Source organism: Bemisia tabaci, chromosome 4 (assembly GCF_918797505.1).
Source record: "Bemisia tabaci chromosome 4, PGI_BMITA_v3".
NCBI lineage: Eukaryota > Metazoa > Arthropoda > Insecta > Hemiptera > Aleyrodidae > Bemisia > Bemisia tabaci.
In genome coordinates, this window is record NC_092796.1 from 21,015,238 (window position 1) to 21,034,817 (window position 19,580).

A 19,580-nucleotide genomic window follows, 5' to 3' on the forward strand; every position below is an offset into this window, starting at 1 on the left:
AGTGGAACTTTTTTCCATCTAAATAATAGGATTCGATATTGGATCGCCTACATTAAATCCGGATGCATGCAAAATTTTTGCACACTACCTTTCCGTTCTAATGGCAGATCTTGCTCGTTTGTCCTTTTTCCGGACCCCTGTTGTATTTATTATTCAAATCAATCCAAAGCTTGTGGCACTTTGCCAGACGGCAAACCTTTCCAGTCTGCGTCTATACTTGCACCGGTAAATTCTTAAATTTCGATACCTCCAAGTGTTTTCCTTGGAAAAGTAAAATTTCAATTTTTTGAGCTAACTTTTACAAACATTTAACTCCGAGCGCCAAAGGCCTAGCCTAAGGCCCCTTTCCCTATAGCCGACCTTGAATCGAAATCTTTGTTTAACCCTCTGATGACAAGTGCCGAGAAGCAAAAAATCGATAGCTAGAAAGTTAATTGCAGCTTAATTGCTGCTTAATTGCAGTGTTTCAAAATCTCCGCCCCAATTTTAAAGTTTCGACGAGAAACTATAGCCAACTTCATCGCTTGTAACTTATACAGAATATTTCACTAACTGAGAAAAAAATCAAGAAAGTTTTCAAAAAATTACGCTCACCAGTTTCTTAACGGAAAATTAAAGCATGACAGGAAATTTGCAACGTCGCAAACGGAGATACGTGGTTTTGCATTTTAGCCGTAGAAATATGCTCGAACCGCGGCTAAAGCGTAGGGTGAAGGAATTCTTAAGAATTCCTTACGAGCTTAAGCTCGTGAGGAAATGTACGGTACAAGGCGTCTTTTTTCTCCTTCTAGGTATTGTATTTCTAATAGGTGAAAATGATAAAAGAGGTAAATAAATTTTAATGCGAGCCGATTCTTTCATTTTTTCATTGAACTCGTACTTTTGACGTTTTTGCAAAGTGAGAAAATTTTCCAAGAGTGAGGACATTTTAAGACCGTAAGATTGCAACCCGTTTTTCCTTAGAAGAATCCTCTGCATCCCTAGACAAGTTTAAACTTTAACTTTAGGAGCTCAATCCCTTATCTCGCGGGAATTCCGTTTGTTCCGGAACTTGCTAAGGATTCCGTCTTACGAACATCACTGTCAGTTCAGTTAACTTCCAGGATAAACCGCTGAAGACGTTTGGGCTGACGGAAGTGTCGCGCACTCTGATATGGATTGCATTTTGCAAGAAGGAACCAGAAGCATTGCAATGTTGCTAAGATTGTGCAACTTCTTTTGTCTGGGAAGAAACCCCTGACTATTCATTTACAACTCCTAGTTTACTCACTAAAACCTGTAAATTTAAGACAAAAATAACCGTGTGAATTTCATATTTTTTCATAATTTCAGTAATTTATTGCAAGGGATGAAGTTGCACAATCTTAGCATCACTGCAATTCTTCTAGTTCCTTTTTGCAAAATGCAATCCATTTAATCATTTGGGTCTTTTCTGCCATAGACACATCAAAATAGACCATAATTTTTGTATTTAGGGCCATAACTCGCATTTTCTGAGGGAATAGATGTTATGAACCACCCAAAACACGCATATTTCACCCTCGCTCCCTTTCACCCCCTCTAGCTGCGGGTAAATTTTTTTTGTAAATCTTTTGTGTCTCTGTACACCACAGAAAACTTCAATAGATTGACCAACTGAAATTCGCAATTTTTCAAAAATAAAAAGGCACCCTATTGTTGCTATACAGCCCAAAAAAAAGGTAAATCGATGCCAAGTTATTATACTCCCTTTGACGGCGTTATCGCACCGCAATTAGCGCCACGCCGAGGCTAGGCCCTAGTGTTCGAGTTATTAGTTCATGCACTTAAGTTATCTAATCTCTCCAACTAGGTATTCCTAGATAGTGCAGTTTGTATACGCGGAATAATCTTCGTTGTCGCGCCGGTAAGAAAAGCGTAAATTATGAACTCGATTTCCGAAATTTTTTTCTCCGTTTCAGTCTTAAAAAAGCTTTCGCCCTCGAAAGTAGAACTGAAGACAGATACGTAGTCTTAATCCCTCTCCCGCAACTCCAAAATCCTTTTCGTCAATAAGCATGAACACCTCCGAGCTGCACCATCTCCAAAAAAATAATTCTGGCTCCAACAGCGTTGATTCGGGAATTTGCTTGGAAAGATTTTTGGGAATTTTTTTTTTTCAAAATTGGAAACCTCGATGAATATCTCAGTTTGCTGCTGGACTATATTCAGCGATGATTTATAGATTTTTTCTCTGGAGGAGAGAAATGGTACCAAGTTTGGTTTTCCTTCTCATCAAGTATAAGAACTCACGACGATGCGAACCTAAATACGTATCCTGTTGTGCCACCAATGTGTGGTCGTCGCAATGGATCCATTGCGCGTGCAATAGGTTTATTTTTTTCGGTGGTTACCTTTGACGGATTAAACGCCTAATTTTAAGGTATGCTTAAACACCCAATTTCTATGTACATACTATTAATATAGAGACATCGCTCTTTAAGGAATATGGCTAATGACGCCATAAAACACTTTCACACATTCATCGGTTTGTTTTCCTTCAGTCTCATCACAGATATACTTTGAGCAACCAATAAAAGTGCTCCTAGGTGATTGGTATAATGTCTGAACAGTTGTGTTGGTATCAGCGATATAAGACTAAATTGGGATGTACAGACTATAACGCTCATTGTCAGTGTTTACATCTATCGACTTATTCGGCGGCTCTACGCGATTCGGAATGGAATACACTCAGCAAATGAGAATGTCGAAAAATGCCCAAATTGGCCCCACTCGAGTGCCGGAATAGGACCATCAGCTATGAATTTCTGTAGCATTTCGTCGAAGTCCAGAATATTGTACTAGACTAATCGGTTTTAGCCGGTCATCTAATCCTTACAGTTGGTATATCGATGTAAACATGCACGCACAGTAAGTAAAAGTGACCGACTTTTTGTGTCATGGAATTTTTTTTTTTAATTTTAACCCTGTTTGGACGCATTTTGAGGCTTCCATGACGCATATTTTTCATTCATTTCTGCCAAAAAAATACGTTTATTTTTTCCTTTTCAGCGAAGAATACTCTCAAATTGTTGCATTGAATGGACGCGGAAATTTTTTGAAATTTTAACTGTTTTCGGCCCCATTTTGAGGCCTCCATGATGAAAATTTTAGAAAATACTGAGTTGATGAACACCGTGTTTTCAATTTAGAGTCTACGTTAAGAGTGATAATCATCCTCGACGAATGTCTCTTCCCACCAGCCAGAATTTCTGGGAGGGACCCGATGATAATATTTTCAATTCTGGGGGGAGGGGGGAGGGGGGGCAAGGTCTCCCTGCCCCCCCCCCCCCCTTCGCACGCCACTGGCGGAGTGATGTGATGACGGGCTGTAACCAATTATTGTCGTTAAATGTATACCGTCAAAAAACGCCAGAATGACGAAAGTCCCGAGTGATCCAATTTCAGCAGTGGGGTGGAACTGATTTCGACCCTCTTCGACGGGATTTCTGAATGGTGCACATGTCGTAGGCAAATGGCAAAATCAGACATTTTGTCAAATGCCTAGGCAAAAAGTCGAATATTCTAATTAAGATTGAAATTTTGATTCTTTTCCTAATTTCAGACAAAATAATTCATTGCTCCTGCAAGAAAAAATTCTCCGTAGAAATTTGCACACACCATAGTATTTTAAACAATTTTTAGCTCCTGAGGAGATACTGATCTTGAAATTTTCAGCATGTCGTAAAATACACAATTTTTTGGAATTTCAACATTTAAAAATATGAGAAGCCATTGAATAGGAAGAGACAAAAAGAGCTCGTATAGGTATGATGAGTTATTTCTTCAAAAATATTGAAAAATCGTGAGCTCTTCGCCATAAATTCACAAAATTTTGTAGACCGCCAAAAGGCGATCTGCCTAGGCATTTGACAAAATGCCTGATTTCACTATTTGCCTGCGACACACATATACGGACCACCATTCTTTGCTGACTTATATGATTTTAGTTTCGAAGCACGAATCTCAATGACTCGTTCAACTAACTCGATTACAAACAGGATTATTTTCCAATGGGGGCTATGTGTAATTGTGCATTTTTACATGAAAATTGGCGACGGCGTCGTGCAGTTCGGCATCTGCGGGCCAGATCGCATGCCGCTTGTCGCGCGGTTCGCGGGCTCAGTTCCGCGCGAGTCGGATTTTCGAGTGATTGTCAAGTGACCGCCTGCACCTCGTGATTCCCGCGTGGGGTTCCGCTGCTCTCTTGAAAAATTGGAACATTTCTGAATGCCCAGTGAAGCTGAAAGTTCGAACTTAATTGGATTTCAGTTTACAGGTTCGTCCGAGCAATTATTGCATTTTTGTTTATATTTAGCAACTTACATAGGTACAGAGCGTCTCGCTCTTTTCGAAAACGTCTCGTGTATTTTTCAAAAATACTAGTTAATCTTTATTTTTTTTTTATTTATTTACTTTTTCTAAATCTCAAAAACATAGATCAATGCATTCTCATACACGGAGAGAAAAAACCTCGTGCGTGGGACCCGAAGTATAGGTCATATGGATCTCTGAAGTTTTCGGATTGAGCATCTGAACACTTTAGGTCTAGCTGTCGAGGTTCGGATCACACATTTGAAACTTCAGTTCGTACATCTGAGGTACTTCAGATGTGAGAACCGAAGTTTTTCGGGTGTGAGAACCGAAGTTTTTCGAATGTGAAAACCGAGGTACTTCGAATGTGAAAACCGAGGTACTTCAGATGTAAGAACTGAAGGTTCAGATGTGTGATCCAAACCTCAGCAGCTGGACTTAAAGTGTTCAGATGCTCAATCCGAAAACTTTAGAGATCCATATGACCTAAACTTCGGGTCCCACGCACGAAGTGTTTTTCTCCGTGTAAATCTCACACTGAAAAAAAAAGCTCCGGCTGTGGAAGGCGCACTTACGGGCCATATACCGTCCGCCGCGTTCCGGGCGTAGCCTCCGGAGCAATCTAAACTACGGCTCCAGCACCCAGAAGTTTCGGCCTCTGAGCCCAAATAGTAGCGGAATGTCTGTCCATATACCCCGTAACTTTTTTCCCCAGTGTAATCACAATAGTTTTCTGTCAACTTAGGTGTTCAAGATCCCGTTGGATTCATACTTTCGATCTTAATGCTCGTTTTATACAGGCGCGGTATCGAAAAGCGGGCTGCGTATTCACATTTGGACCACATTTTGCAATTAGGAATAACCACCTCTAGCTTATTGCAGGTACAACATATGCGTCATTAGTTTCCGTAAGTAGTTAGGTGTTTTTATTAATGAGTCAGAATTTGTAGTTCCGAATAATTGCAAAATGCAGTCCGTTTATCGAGTACGAGGTATGTCGCTGAATGTGCCAATGAGCGCAGGTATCACAGCGGGATGTCACGTCCATACATACGTACTTGCGAAACAGAATTCCGAAATCGTGGCTGGATAAACATTTCCGAGACGAGGAGGACCCAGGCCAGGCGTTATTAGATGTCATGTGTAGTAAGCATGAGGGTATTTCGCCGAACTGGATGTCTAGAGCATGGCCTCAAGTGTCATGGGCGTAATCAATTATTTTCTGGCTAGATGCCGCCGCCGCTGCTCGCGCTCGAATCACGAGGGTCATCCGACGTAGGACTCATCTTTCCGAAGGCTCCCTCCGACACTCCTGCGAGCGTATACAACTGTACTGCCGTGCTAAGGAAAAACGCTGTATGAACCTTCAGGCGTTGCCAAATTTCCATTGATGAAACACGAATTTCCTGGTAAATTTATGAATATTTTCCTTCCAATTTTTCAGATCATTTTGTTTGCAATTTTACCTGAATTTACTGAAAATTTCATGGAAAAAGATCCATAACCTACTGCAAAACTAAACATTTTATCGAAGGAAATTTGGCAACTCTCGAATGTTCATGCGGCGTTCTTCCTTAGCACGGCAGTCTAGGAGTCCTCGCTGTCCTCAGCTCAAAATTAGTTGGCAGTATATTTTGTGTGCGTCTTGGATGGCTTGAGATGTCCGTCAAGTTGAGCGTAAACCACACGGGGAAAAAAACCTCGTGCGTGAGACCCGAAGTTTAGGTCATATGGATCTCTTGAAGTTTTCAGATTGAGCATCTGAACACTTAGGGTCTAGCTGCCGAGGTTCGGATCACACATCTGAAACTTCAGTTCTTACATCTGAAGTACTTCGGTTTTCACATCCGAAAAACTTCGGTTCTCACATCTGAAGTACTTCAGATGTAAGAACTGATGTTTCAGATGTCAAACCTCAACTTCGGCAGCTAGACCTTAAGTGTTCAGATGCTCAATCCGAAAACTTCGGAGATCCATATGACCTAAACTTCGGGTTCACGCACCAAGTTTTGTTCTCCGTGCATGGTGTCTCGGACCGGAACAAGCGAGGATTTTTCAGGGAAAATCAGGGAGAAGTCGGGGAATCTGCTCTAGAAACTGGGAATTTCCTCTTCTATCGCATAGAGTTTGTTATTGCACGTGAGTCGCCGTCATCGACTTCTTGAATAGCGTATTTGAATCTTCAGATCATCCACTGAAAAAGAAACTCCGGCCCTGAAAGTCGTACTTACGGGCTGTATAGACAAATTTGTCCGTGTTCCGGGCGTAGCACCCGGAGCAATCGAAGCTATGGCTCCAGCATCCGGAACTTTCGGCCGCTGAGCCCGGCACGGTCGGTATGTCTTTACTAGGGGGCTACGCCCCCTGGCCGCTACGCGGCCCAACCCCCTGAAGGCGCTCCGCGCCATCAATGGGCCGCTTCGCGGCCCCTTTTTTTACTCTCCTATCAGCGTTAGTTTTATTTTTCCCCTAAAAAATTACGACATGAGGTATATTTTACTTTTTAGAATGAAATTATTTTTCTTTTTTATAAATGAAGAAGAAAAAAATGAGAAGGCAAGAAGATGCGATTCTCAATGATTTCTTAATGCTCCATTGCAGTAAAACAACGATCCGGGACGGACAGTTATTTTCATGGTAATGCAGAAGCGGGATTCGAACCCCCATTATATCATCAGTAGTCGTCTTGAAAATTGAAATGAAACCGACGTCTTAGACGACTCGGCCACCGCTCGTATGATGACAATTGGCGTGAATCCTGTGTAGATAAGTATAGAGCTGATGCGCAGGCTACCCAGCTACTGCGCAACCTCCTCGACCACTGCGCATCCACCCGCGCATAGCGGTAGCAGTCCCGGAGCATTCCGTAAATTCATTCAATTTTATAACTTGATTTTAAAAAAACCTGGGTCCCATTTCCAAAATCTGATTAGAGCGGGCTCATCTAGGTCCTATTACCTGTCGATTTACGCAAAAATCATGGAAATCGGCCCGGTAGAACGCTCAAACGAACTATGACAAAAAGTATAAATTTACATTGTTTAAATGGGAGAATTCGCAACTTTACCACTTAATATAAAAAAACCTGGGCCATATTTTGAAAATCTGAAAAGAGTTGGCTTATCTAGAGACAATTGCCCGTCGTTAGCCGAAAAAATCATGAAAATCGGCCCCGTAGAACGCTGAAACTAAGCGTTACCAGTTACGCAAAATTAGGAGGTCTCGGAGCTTATAGTATAGATAACCCGTAACTTTTTTTTTCCAGTGAGCGTGGAGTCAAGGGCCATGGTGCCTAGGACCGGACTAAACCGGGATTTATCAGGGAACGAAAAATTTCAGGTGAAATCAGGAATAAGTCAGGGAATCTGTTCTAGAAACTGGGAATTGCTCCTTGCCGCGCATAGAGTTTATGTTATTGCACATAAGTCGCCATCATTGACTTGGCATATTTGTATGGCATACATGGCATACATTTGTATGGCATACACTTTGGCATACATTGTATGGCATATTTGAATATGTAAATCATCAGAATAGAGGGATTACCCTTGACCAGGTAATATAAACACCAGAAAAGGTTTCGGAGTTCACAATTTGAATGCGCGCCAAAGAAACGGCTGGAAGTTGAAAAACATTTATATTCATACCTGGAATTCTGGAGAATTATATAGTTTTTCTCAAGTAAATCTGGGGAAGCGGGAGAAACCAAGGTTTCCCATCTGGGAATAAGATCTTGAAAATCAGGGAATGGGCATGATCAAGAATTTAGAAATCCTAGCGAAAACATTCCGATCGACGATCCTCTTGATTTTGTACGGGATGCCGAAGAAGAATTTACGTAATCCGTGCGTTGTAAACAGACCAAAACTATATAGAACGTATTCATAGTAATAATAACTATGGGCAACTGACCTAAATTTTCTGGAACCATGTAGCACGTAAAACCTATTACGAGTTACAATTACAAAGAGTAACAATTAATTAAGAGTTAATTGTCACTCTTGATTAGTTCATTTTCATATAGTTCTTTTTCACATAAATTTGTTCATTTTAGAGATCCCGAACTGACAATGTCCCCCCGGTAATTATAGGTTCCCAGAAACCGGCAAAATCAAATAGACTCTGGTTCACTCTTTTTCATAATGATCATCCCTGGATCGCCATAGCAACCGCAGGATTCCGAACCGCAGTAATTAGCCCAATTAATTGCTGCGCACTGGATTGGTGCCGCGTTTAACAAGAGCCAGGGACTTAAACGGTGGAGACATAATTGGTGAATTGTAACAATTAATCACCAATTTCCTACGTTTCAACGAGTGGAAAAAATACATTTTTGCACAGCGTGCCAACATTGAGCAAGCAGTGTCATATTAGTTGGACTGAGTTCTCAAAAGTTTTATTGCAATAAAAATGGTTTTTATGAAAATTGTATTTATTCGTTGCAGTTGCGCTTCGTTGAATGAACCAACCTAATCCGTTTTGAGCTCGCCCACTCGGGAGAGCTCTTTGCGATCGATTTCTTTTAGCATTGGTAGTGTCCGTGGCGACGAATGGATGGTTCTCGTTGCCGTCGGAGGAACGGCCAAAATCCCATTGATTTCAAGGTCTAAAAGTTGAATTTTCGCGGGTTACAGTTTTCCTCCGTCGAACATTGCCGTTCCCTCATTCAACTGAGGATTAATTGTTCCTCGTTTGCTACACTAGAGAGCAGCACTTTCCAGTGGCCGAGCATATCATAGCATGTTGCTATGGTTTTATATCAAATAACCTAATTGTATGTTATCATCCTCTTATCTTTTCAATGCAGTTTTTGTGTGCAGTTGCACTTGCAATTGTTATTATTTCTTAAAATAAAAAACATGGTGACCTCGACATGATTTAATAATTTGTTCAATTAATTTTAAGTTACTAAGACTAAGATTGAGATTTGCGCATAATTAATGGATAATCCTTAAGATTGCCGTTATTGGTACCATAGAAGGTTAATTAACCTCAAAATAATTGCATGCTTGAGAGCTGCCGTTATTGGTACCATAGAAGGTTAATTAACCTCAAAATAATTGCATGCTTGAGAGCTCGGTTGAGACTCGCATTGGGATCCTTTCAGAGTTTGTTTAAACCTCATATTAAGAATGCTTTAGGATTCGTTTGAGCCCCTTGCATCAAGAATGCTTGGGAATTCGTTTGAGCCTCGCATTTAGAATGCTTGAGAATTCGTTTGAGCCTCGCATTGAGTTTCTTTAGAGTTCGTTTTAACCTTAAAATACAGATGCATGAAGTGCTCTTTCGAGCTCCGTGCTATTTATAGTGCGCGAGGTGCTCCATTGAGCCACCCCATACCTACAAAGGCGTGATGTGCTCCATTGAGCCACTCGCATACAAAGGCTTGAAGTGGTCTCTCGAGCTCCACGCTAAAATTCAAGTGAATTCCTTTTCAGCTCTTAGTGTATACCATAAGTATTGTGTAAGAATTATGGCAGAAACGTTCCTCCAAACCGTGCTAAATTATAGTTTCTTTGAACTCTGTGCCGATAAAAATTCAGAATTTCAGACTGCCAGCTTAACAAAGTATAACCTTAATTCAAGTTGGCGACTTGATTTAAAAAAAAAATTAAAATTAAATCATATGGTTTCATTACATTGGTGACAAGTTAAGAAAAAGCTTATCAACGATGAAAGCCAGAAACAAAAATGCGATGGCAAAAATAGCCATTGCAACATTTGCCGCAAAATCACATTCATAAAAGATAATTCCATTTCTCTCTCTTTATTTCTCTTTATTTATTGTAATGTGAAAAATTTGTCATATGAAATTACGTCATAACATTTTGCATCGGCATGTAACCTCTGATAATTGGGTAAAGATTCATTTAATACATATACAATTTCAGAAAAAATCATTAATAGTTGTTAATAGTTTCCCAAAGGCGAGCTCTCCAACACAGTAGTGTTGGAACCAGCAGCTTGTTTTTAGTTTGATTTTTTTCGGAGGGTGAGGAGAGAGTGACTATCTCCATCGTGGTCACTTTCGCCATGGGTTTAAAAATAAAATTTCGGAGAAACTTTAAAGCCCTACCGCAAAATTCACAAATTTCAGAATTGACTTTTCAACACACGTACATCTAAATATTTTTAGAAAATTTAAGCAGCTCATTTGCGGGAAGAACACAGCTTCGAAGCCAGATACCAAAATTTTCACCTAAATCGCTCGGAGATTTTCCTTATTTTTCGGCATTACGGACCACATTTTCCTCAGTATCACGATGTCCTCGTGTCACTTTCTATCGTACTTTTCTCAAGGGTATTCGAGATAATGGAGTTAAAACAAGGTAAATCCCATCCACAATAGGTTGAGCCAAAGCCATATGGTGTTTTTTCCTGTATGCCGTTTGAAAATTCAAATTTAATCTCATAACACTTTCTTTCTTTCCTGTTTCAGGTTTGTTCAGATGCCCATTCTACCACGTATCATTCGAATAAGTCGTTAGAGGTGAGTCACACTGATCATCCTTCAGCTTTGGAGACCTTCTCTAATGAATATTTTTTCTTCTTTTGCCATTTTCTCATTACCGAACATAGAGCTATTTTTGTTTCTTACACAAAAATAGACTCTGGTTTTGTTTTCTACATCACGAGTTATGACAATGGCAGGCATACTTGATAGAATTTCGACCACGTTCGCCGAAATTTGAAGTTTGTGGATGTTAGACAAATTTGACGCAATTATATAATAAATGAAATTCTGCTCACGGTTGATACATTTTGATACAAATTGAAAAAATAGTGCAGTTGTGTAATACTTTTAATAAACAAAATCAAATATGTCGAATTACTGAACTTTTCAATTTTGAGAAAGTTCGATTGAAGCACGACGAGATACTTTTCAATTTTTCGTAGTTGTATTAAAAATGAATGAACGATCCAAAGTTCGATGTCCAAAAAGTCGTGTCTCCAAAAGCTTGATATGAGTATCAAATTTTGGCAACTTCAAGCAAGTTCGACAAGTCGGTAAAGTTCCGATTAATCCGATGTTCCGTTAAGGAGAGTACGCGGTACATCGGGTATATCCAGGAAGCGATTTTGCACGCTAAGTAAAATAAGTATAGTCGTGAAAATGAAAGCTTCCTCATGATTATATCCTTTTAATTAATGCAGTCAATTAAATTGTTTTGTCGCCACTAAGAATTTTTTTGAAAACTCCTGTAAACTGCCGTAGCCCCAAGGCGGTTTGAAGGACAGATAATTCAGAATGTTTAGCATCAGGATTTTCCTGATTTTTGGGACTCTACCAGAATTTGAGGTCAATAAAGATTTAATCAAGATTCAAAGAAAAATCGGTCGTAAAATCCGGATTTGAGAAAAGTCGGCTGTCCGATCGGATTATTTTTTTTTTATGCTTTCGCACACGATTATGCAGAAATTTAAATTTTTCTCCACAAAAAATCGGAATTTTATCAGGATTTAGCAGTTAAAATCAGGAATAATCAGGATTTTCCAATTTGAAAAAAAACTAGACACCCTATCATCAAGAATTTTCCGCAGAGAGCTTTAGAGATATAGTAAGGGGCCGTTCATATATTACTTAACGCTCAAGGGGGGGGGGGGGGAGGGTCGAGGAGATTGTTACACCATTTTGTTTTTACGTCTTAAATGATAGAGACCTACGTCACAAAAGCGTTACAAGGGATGGGGGTTAAAAAATCCGAAAAAGCGAGTTACGGAATTTATTGACGGCCCCCAAGTTTTTTTGAAAGAATTCTCAAATGGAACGGGACTCGAAGAGTGCGACCTAAAATTCCGACCTAGATCGGGATTGTTATGTGTCACGGTGATTTCCGCTGGTATAGGTTCGACACGAATGCAATGCTCCCGGAAAATCGGATTTTTCCCTTCTTTTCTTCTTTTTGTAGGAAAATCTCATTTGAGGAGGATGTTGACATCCATTATTATCCTAAAACTTACGCAACAACTGCGTTATTCCCTTTCTTTCTCTCTGAGTTTTTACCTATGTGTTTTTTACCGAAGATAGCGTTAGCAAGCGTTATAAGTGGGGAAGAGGGTCAAAACATTCCAAATTTTAATTTACGTACTACAAGGACGGCCCTGAAGCCCAGAAAATAGGCAAGTTTTGCTATTTTAAGGTCGTTCCTTCAAAGTTTTTTAATATAATGTTTAAGATTTTCTCAGTTTGCCGCGATCTGCGCATCACAAGATCAGAGATTTCTGCATTCCTCAATTGAACTTCATGTTGCAATTAGGAACTACAATTGAGGGGCTTCGAGGACTAGGCGCGTAAGTGCAGTTTTTGCTACTTTGAGAAATACGTGTTCGAAGTTTCGACATTTCATGGATCCTTATGGCGGAAAGAAAGCGGAAAAAATCCATTTTAAGACTATAGTTTTACTTAAATTTATCCATATATCAATTTTTCAAAAACTGCACTTATGCTCCTTGTCCTCTAAGACCCTCAATTTCTATAGCTCAGCTTAGAAACAACGTATGTACCATTAATTTCCCTATGAACGTAAGTGTTTTCACGGATGAGCCTGAAATTTTAGTTCGCCTAATTGCAAAGTGAAGTTTAAAATTTCCATGCAGTTGATCCTGAAAAAGTTTCACGTTCTCTACGTGGAATTTCGACAGGGGAAGTATTTCGCATTGCTTCATTTTCCACCCCATTTCGTGATCCATTTTTGTTTTTTTCCTCGGGAACCTTGCCTCTCGGCTCTCAGCGCACCTAGCATACGCGTCCTCGCCACGGCTTTTTCCACCTGGGCACGGTTACGACGCCGCACAAAGGAACGAGTTAATAAAAGAAGTCGGACACGACATTTTTGTCCAAAATTTCAAATTTTGCTGTCAATTCCGTCAAAAATTCTATTTTTAGGAGTGTTTCAAATAGGAAATTTCACGAAAAAAACAATGAAAACCACTTTTAAACTGTTTTGTTTCATACATACATATTAGTCGCTTTACAGCACTCCCTCGCGCTCTACGACTCCTAACCTCCACTGCTCTCTTTCAAACCACAAATCTTGGGGGATTGAGCACCTTAACATTTCCGCTTTAATCCCTTCCTTCCAACCCCACTCCACTTTGTTTCGTATTTTCAAAAATGCAAGCTTTCAAAGTTTCCAAATTTTGTCCGACTTCGCCCATCGACACGGTCCAGTGTGCGCCGCGGAACATCGAAAGTAACGCGGCGATTGTTCCACGTCGCCGGCAGGCCGCGTCTCGCACGAAGCTCAAAAATGCAAATGCCTGATCGATCGCTCCTCTCGCTCGGGTAAATCGGATAATGTAAGTAATGCTCATATTCCATTCAGCGCGTACTGCCGGCCGTAAACATCTACTCTGCCGTGCGAAAGAAGAACACCGTAAGAACATTCCAGAGTTGCCAAATTTCCCCGGATAAAACATGTATTTTTGACGAAATATATGCTTATTTTTTTTTGAAAATTTCAGATATTTTAGAATAAATTGCGAACAAAATAGTCTGAAAAATTGAAAGCAAAATATTTACGATTTCCTCAATAAATTCGCATTTTATCAGAGGAAATTCGGCAACGCCTGAAGGTTCATACGGCGTTTTTCCCGAGCATGGCAGTACTTAAGTCGAGTATTTCTCGCGCGATGCATATTTCAACGCCGGGTCCTTTCTTCGGCCCCGAAGTGGGTCGCCCTCGGGGCATCGGTCAGCCCAGTTTGGTGTTATCACCGGAGTGAAAAGTCCCGCGAGGGGGAGGGAAGTCCTCCCTCACCCCCCCCCCCCCCGCTGCGATAGAATTTGTAGGGCAAGGGTAAATTGGGTCCAATCCAATCGAAAGAAACCAATTAACATTCGAAATCGAGTTGAATAGCGTAAAGCAAACCTGTCATTTCTGCAGTGGACTTTCAATAAAAAGCGTGTCTGTTTAGCGCGCGGGAAAAATTGGGTTAATTTAGTCGTGGGGAGGCTGGGTTTAGGGTAGCTCTATGAATAAGGCCTAATCGAACATCAAAATTGAAATAGTCCCAATACCCCCATGACCCTGAAAAGATAATCATATTTTCCATTGACGTTACTGCAGGTGTGGCACTATTACCAAACTGCGTTCAAGCGATAATTGATTAATCATTCAGGAATGTTCGTGCCGTAAATCAGCCTCCAAAATCTTAAAATAGGGAAAGTCGAAAGCACCGTTTCCAATAGAATTGGGTAACCGCTAATGTCCATTTCTCCAGTCTTAAGTTTTTTTTGAGTTCATAATACTTCTAAAGACTTGATACAACCATAAAATTGATAAAGGACTCGTATAGGGATTAATAAAACCCGAGGACGAGTTTTAACGCCAATTTCGTGGTTGCAAGGATCTCCGGAAAGAATTCTGAACTCAAAAAAACTTAAGACTGGAAAAATGGACATTAGCGGTTGTCGCACGTCCCGATTCAATTGATCTTTTTAGTAAAGGGGACATTTATTTTTATTTTATTTTAAGATTTTGCATGGAGAGATGATTTTCGGCACGAACATTCCTCGTTGATCTATATTTTCTGAAAGTTCAATTTTTTTCTAAAATAATCCATTCCAAGACCAACCCACACTCAGGTCAGTCATTCCCGAGGACGAGTTTTGGTACTCTACTGCGCAGTGACGTAGTATTGAGTGCCTACAATGTATTTCTTACGGGAGCACTCAATGCCACGCCACAATGGGTGCTGCGAGTTAGGGCCGGGCGGGGGAGTGGATTTCAAAAAAAGCTGCGCAATAACTGTCCTGTGTGGATTTGTCTTGATCCATTCAATGGTTAAAATTTGAATCATATTGATATTACCCAGAATGCATTGCGTCAAATCTGAAAATACACTTGCAGGGAACGCCGCACTCAAGCCAGACTCGAAAGTAATCGAAATAGCGTGGCGCATGATCAGGAGAGAGATAGTAACCAATCCATTAGGGCATACTCATCTCCGTTCCCATCATAGGGATTGACTCGCATCGCACCCATCGCATACTCAGCATGTAAGTGCATATGAGTCACAGCAATCTCCTTGAGAACGATGGTTCGCACTCCTTTCATCGAATTCCGCCCCCTCCTCAACCCCATTCCATCTCCACCGAGCACCAATGCATACATACGAAGAACTGAGGATTTTTTTTTCCTTATCATCAATTCTTTGTTTGCTCGAAGCGTTTAGATCACGAAGAGCATTGCAATGCTGCCGTATAAGAGTTATTAAATGTTTCTTTGAATTTATTTTTGAGGTTTGAGACCCAGTTAAATCGTCTTATTGTAAGCTTCCTCCTCGCGTGAATGGCTCATTGTTCCTATTTTAAGCGGTGTTTTTAAAGGAAAATTCCACGAAAAACCCAATGGAACCACCACTAAACTTCTTTGTTTCGTAGTTCAGAAAATATAAGTTTCCAAATTTTGTTCGACTCCTTCTATTGATTCGTTTCATTGTGCGTATAGGGCCATCGGCAATCGCCACACTATTTCCTATTTAGGCTTTGAGATGTTACTCTTGCCGGTGCCGGCAGAGTTTTCGAGATTGGGTCGCAATCGCAGATGAGTCAAGTGGGAAAGTTCCGAGGAATGGAGATGTTGCATGTGTGAAGGATTTGCGATTTGACTGTTGTTTCTTATGTAAAAGTTCGCGAGGAACACGATGGTGCCACTGGTTTTCTCTGAAATTAACTCCCAAGCGCAAAAAAAGCTCTCAAAGTGAGGCCAAAATGGAGGGGATATCCCGCCCTACCCTGAGAGTCCACCTCTACATTAAAACAAACTCTCCATGCAAAGATAGGGAGCAAATACATTAGCAGGGTTGCCGTGTTTTCAGTTTTGGAGTCCCCAAATGAAGTGGCAGCCCTGTCAATGTATTTGCTCCCTATCTTTGCATGGAGAGTTTGTTTTGATGTAGAGGTGGACTCTCAGGGTAGGGTGGGATATCCCCTTCATTTTGGCCTCACTTTGAGAGCTTTTTTTGCGCTTGGGAGTTGATTTCAGAGAAAACCTGTAGCACCATTGTGTTTCTCGCGAACTTTTACATGAGAAACAACAGTCAAATCGCAAATCCCGCACACATGCAACATCTCCATTTCCGGCAGAAATCTACTTTACCGGGAATTTTTGGCAGAAACACAGACCTTTGCTTGCTTGCTCAGCAGCAATCTCAAGGGCCGCGGAGAACGTTCCCGGAATGGGATTAGATTTGATTAGATTTAAAACCCGTGGGACAAAGTCCAAAACACGGAAACTCAAAAGAGTGTGAAGTTCCCGGGATGGCTCTTCGGTACTTATCCAGAATTCTCCGTTCCCATTTCCAGCAATTGAGCTTCCCGAGAAATATGGATCCGTAGATGCGATTGTTTTTTCAGAAGCGATCTTAACACAATTTCAGTCATTCGTCTAATTTCCATTATTTTTGGTCAAATCATTATTCGATCTCAGATATTTTGACGCAAAGAGGAATCTATCTTGAGTAGTAGATTTATGGATACTAATGCTTTTCAGCGAAATGCGCAAATGATATAGGGATACGTCGCACACTGAACCGAATCAATAGGAGAAGTCGGACAATACCTGGAGACTTTGAAAGCCTATATTTTCGCAAATATTAAGCAAAGAAGTTTAAGAGTGGTTCCATTAGTTTTTTCGTGAAATTTACTTTCAGCAACACCCTTTGAAATTGAATTCATTACGAAATAAACATTAACATTTGAAATTTTAGCCAATAATTCCATGTCCGACTTCTTCTATCAACTCGATCCACTGTGCGTTGTCGCTTGTCTAACATGACGTAAGGGTGTATCTCTATCTTCACATGAGTCCCGGAAAGCATGAAGTTATACGAAGCCCAGGGCTCACCTTGAAATCGAGGTGCGCCATTACGTCAGAGAAGCGTCGGCATGTGTGGTAGAGCATATATCGATGGCTGAGGTGCGAAACCACGTATCCTTATTACGGTGTTTCAAAATCTCCACTCCTAGTTTAGTTTTTCTGCGAGAAGCAAGTCAACTTTACAGCTTGAAATTTATACAGGATATTTTGCTTACTGAAGGGAAACAAGGGGCTTTTCAAGAAATTACGATGACTAGTTTTCCACGGAAAAAATAAAATGCGACAGGAAGTTTGCAACGTCGCAATCCGAGTTACGTGGTCTCGCGCTTTAGCCATTAACATTCTGTTAGGCGGTGGACTTCAAAATCGTGTACTTCACTCTCAAAAAAATTTTTCTTTGCGTAATGCGGTGCAAAAATCAGGCTGCAACCGTATTTTGAATATATTTTCGTTTCATGCGACGTCATTTGGACCGCCTTAAGCAGAAAGGAACCAAGCCACATCAGCTATTGCCAAATTTAATCGGGCAAGTTAATTTTTTTCATGAAAACGGTTGTGCGGATTTTAGTGAAAATTTCAGTGAAAATTATCCATAGTTGGAAGCAAATTACCTCAAAATTTCAAAGGAATCCGCACGCAAACGATCTCTCGTAAAAAATTAAATTGCCCTGTTAAATTTGGCTATAGCTGATATGCCTTGGTTGCTTTCTGTTTAACTCGGTCCATTTCGTCATTATCTATGCTCACGCAGCGGACTTCTGACGTCATACATTGACGTTAACGCACTAAAGGCAACTGCGTGCAAACTTTGAGCCAGCTTTTTTTTACCCCTTTTACAGAGTTTTTGTGTGTTTTCTGACGACGCGCACATAAGTTCGTGACATTGCGTTAGCTTTGAACGGGTCCAGTTGCTTCTGTGTTCTCAATTTTGTTCCTTTCGTGAATCTCTCAAGATGAACGCTATGTCATAAAGGGTAAAGTCTTATCGTATCATCACCTCCGTTTTCTGTCATAAACAACTCAAATTCATCTTTCTTCGAAGTTTTGGGTAGTTTTTCTGGAATGCGTTTCGTACTTTGCTGACGAAGCCCAAACCATTGCAACACAATGCAACCGAAACAGCGGCCTCTTTGTGTATCGATCGGAGGTAGCCGGAGAAATTGATTGTCACTGACCGAGGTAGGATTTCCGGAAGAGAGGATGTGAACTGATTCATGACGAAATAATAAGCTAGCGGTGGCTCATATCAAGGGTAGTCGAAGAAAGCCGAAGGAATTTAGCATTGGTAATAGCTCGGTGGGGAAGGTCATCGCCAGGAATCTGCAACTATCACCCGTGACAAGATTTGCCATCCGTCCGCGAAGTCCTCAACGGAGTAATTGACCCGTCTTCGGGTGTTCAAATTGGCAGCCTTCAAGTGAGTAACCGATGACTCTTGATGAGTAAATATCATATATCAATGTAGAGTACCTAGATTTGGAGAGAAAAGGGAACTTTGTAATCCTGAGAATTTATCATCCATGAAACAATTTGCAGTCGTAGTGGTTCATTCAGTTATCAAAATCGTTATCATCGTCAGGGTGTCTGGCACCAGGATTTGAAGTCAATCAGGCTTTTATCCCGATTTCATCAGGATTTGAGAAAAGTCGGCCGTCCGATCGGATTTTTTTATCAAGCTATTTTTGTGAAGCCAAAATTGAAATTCTCAAAAATCAGGATTCGGAAAAATCATGAAGTCAGGATTTAGCAGTCAAAAATCAGGATTTCCCAATATGTAAAAAAACAACAACAACAAAAAAAAAACAGACACCCCTGATTGTGCAAGTCAATCCTCTCTCGTGGTCTTCTCCGTAGTCTTCACACCGAAGCTTTAAGTACAGCGTCTCGTCTCTGCCGTGAGGCATCAAATCTTTCAAGGTTCTTGCTCGCACAATGAAAAAAGGAAGAAAATAAGAAGATTTTCAAACTTATAAAATTTCCAGCCCACTGATATTCTTGAGTAAAATAAGGTCGGAAAATTGTTTCAAATAAATTCGGGAGTGTACTACCTAAGAGAATGCTCATTCCCAAAAGCTAGGATGATTTGATCGATTTTGTCGCAAATTATGACGCGGAGGCATTGCCATATCACAACCAATAATCAATGTAGACCTATTCTTGTGACCTGAAAGAACCGTGCCCATGGGTAGAAGATTAGAGGTATTGCGAGAAAATACGCCTGTTCTTTCTAGTTATGTGGAGAACTAATTAATGGGCTCATGAATGTCCCTAAATGAATTTCCGCCAGTATTGTTTCGCTTCATTGTATTCGTTTCGCGGGACAGGCTAGAAATGGCCGATTGCAATTGTTCACAAGAGATTTTCGCTGTACTCTCAGAGCTGGCGGTTTTGTTCCTGCAACCATATGTTTAGTGCCATTCTGAT

At 40.6% G+C, this 19,580-nt stretch overlaps 1 protein-coding gene across 5 annotated transcripts in view; it reads left to right on the forward strand.

Moving 5' to 3' along the window:
• LOC140223750 (alpha-1,6-mannosyl-glycoprotein 2-beta-N-acetylglucosaminyltransferase-like) overlaps positions 1 to 19,580 on the forward strand; it is a 56,303-nt gene that overhangs the window by 4,042 nt on the left and 32,681 nt on the right. The window contains exons 1-3 of one of the 5 annotated variants that reach the window (XM_072299497.1): positions 4,112 to 4,297; positions 5,133 to 5,214; positions 10,772 to 10,822. The gene's annotated coding sequence lies outside the window, so the exon portion shown is untranslated. Of the gene's footprint in view, positions 1 to 4,111; positions 4,298 to 5,132; positions 5,215 to 10,771; positions 10,823 to 19,580 lie in introns of those variants that run through there. The other 4 variants (XM_072299498.1, XM_072299496.1, XM_072299495.1 and 1 more) reach the window with 4 other exon arrangements.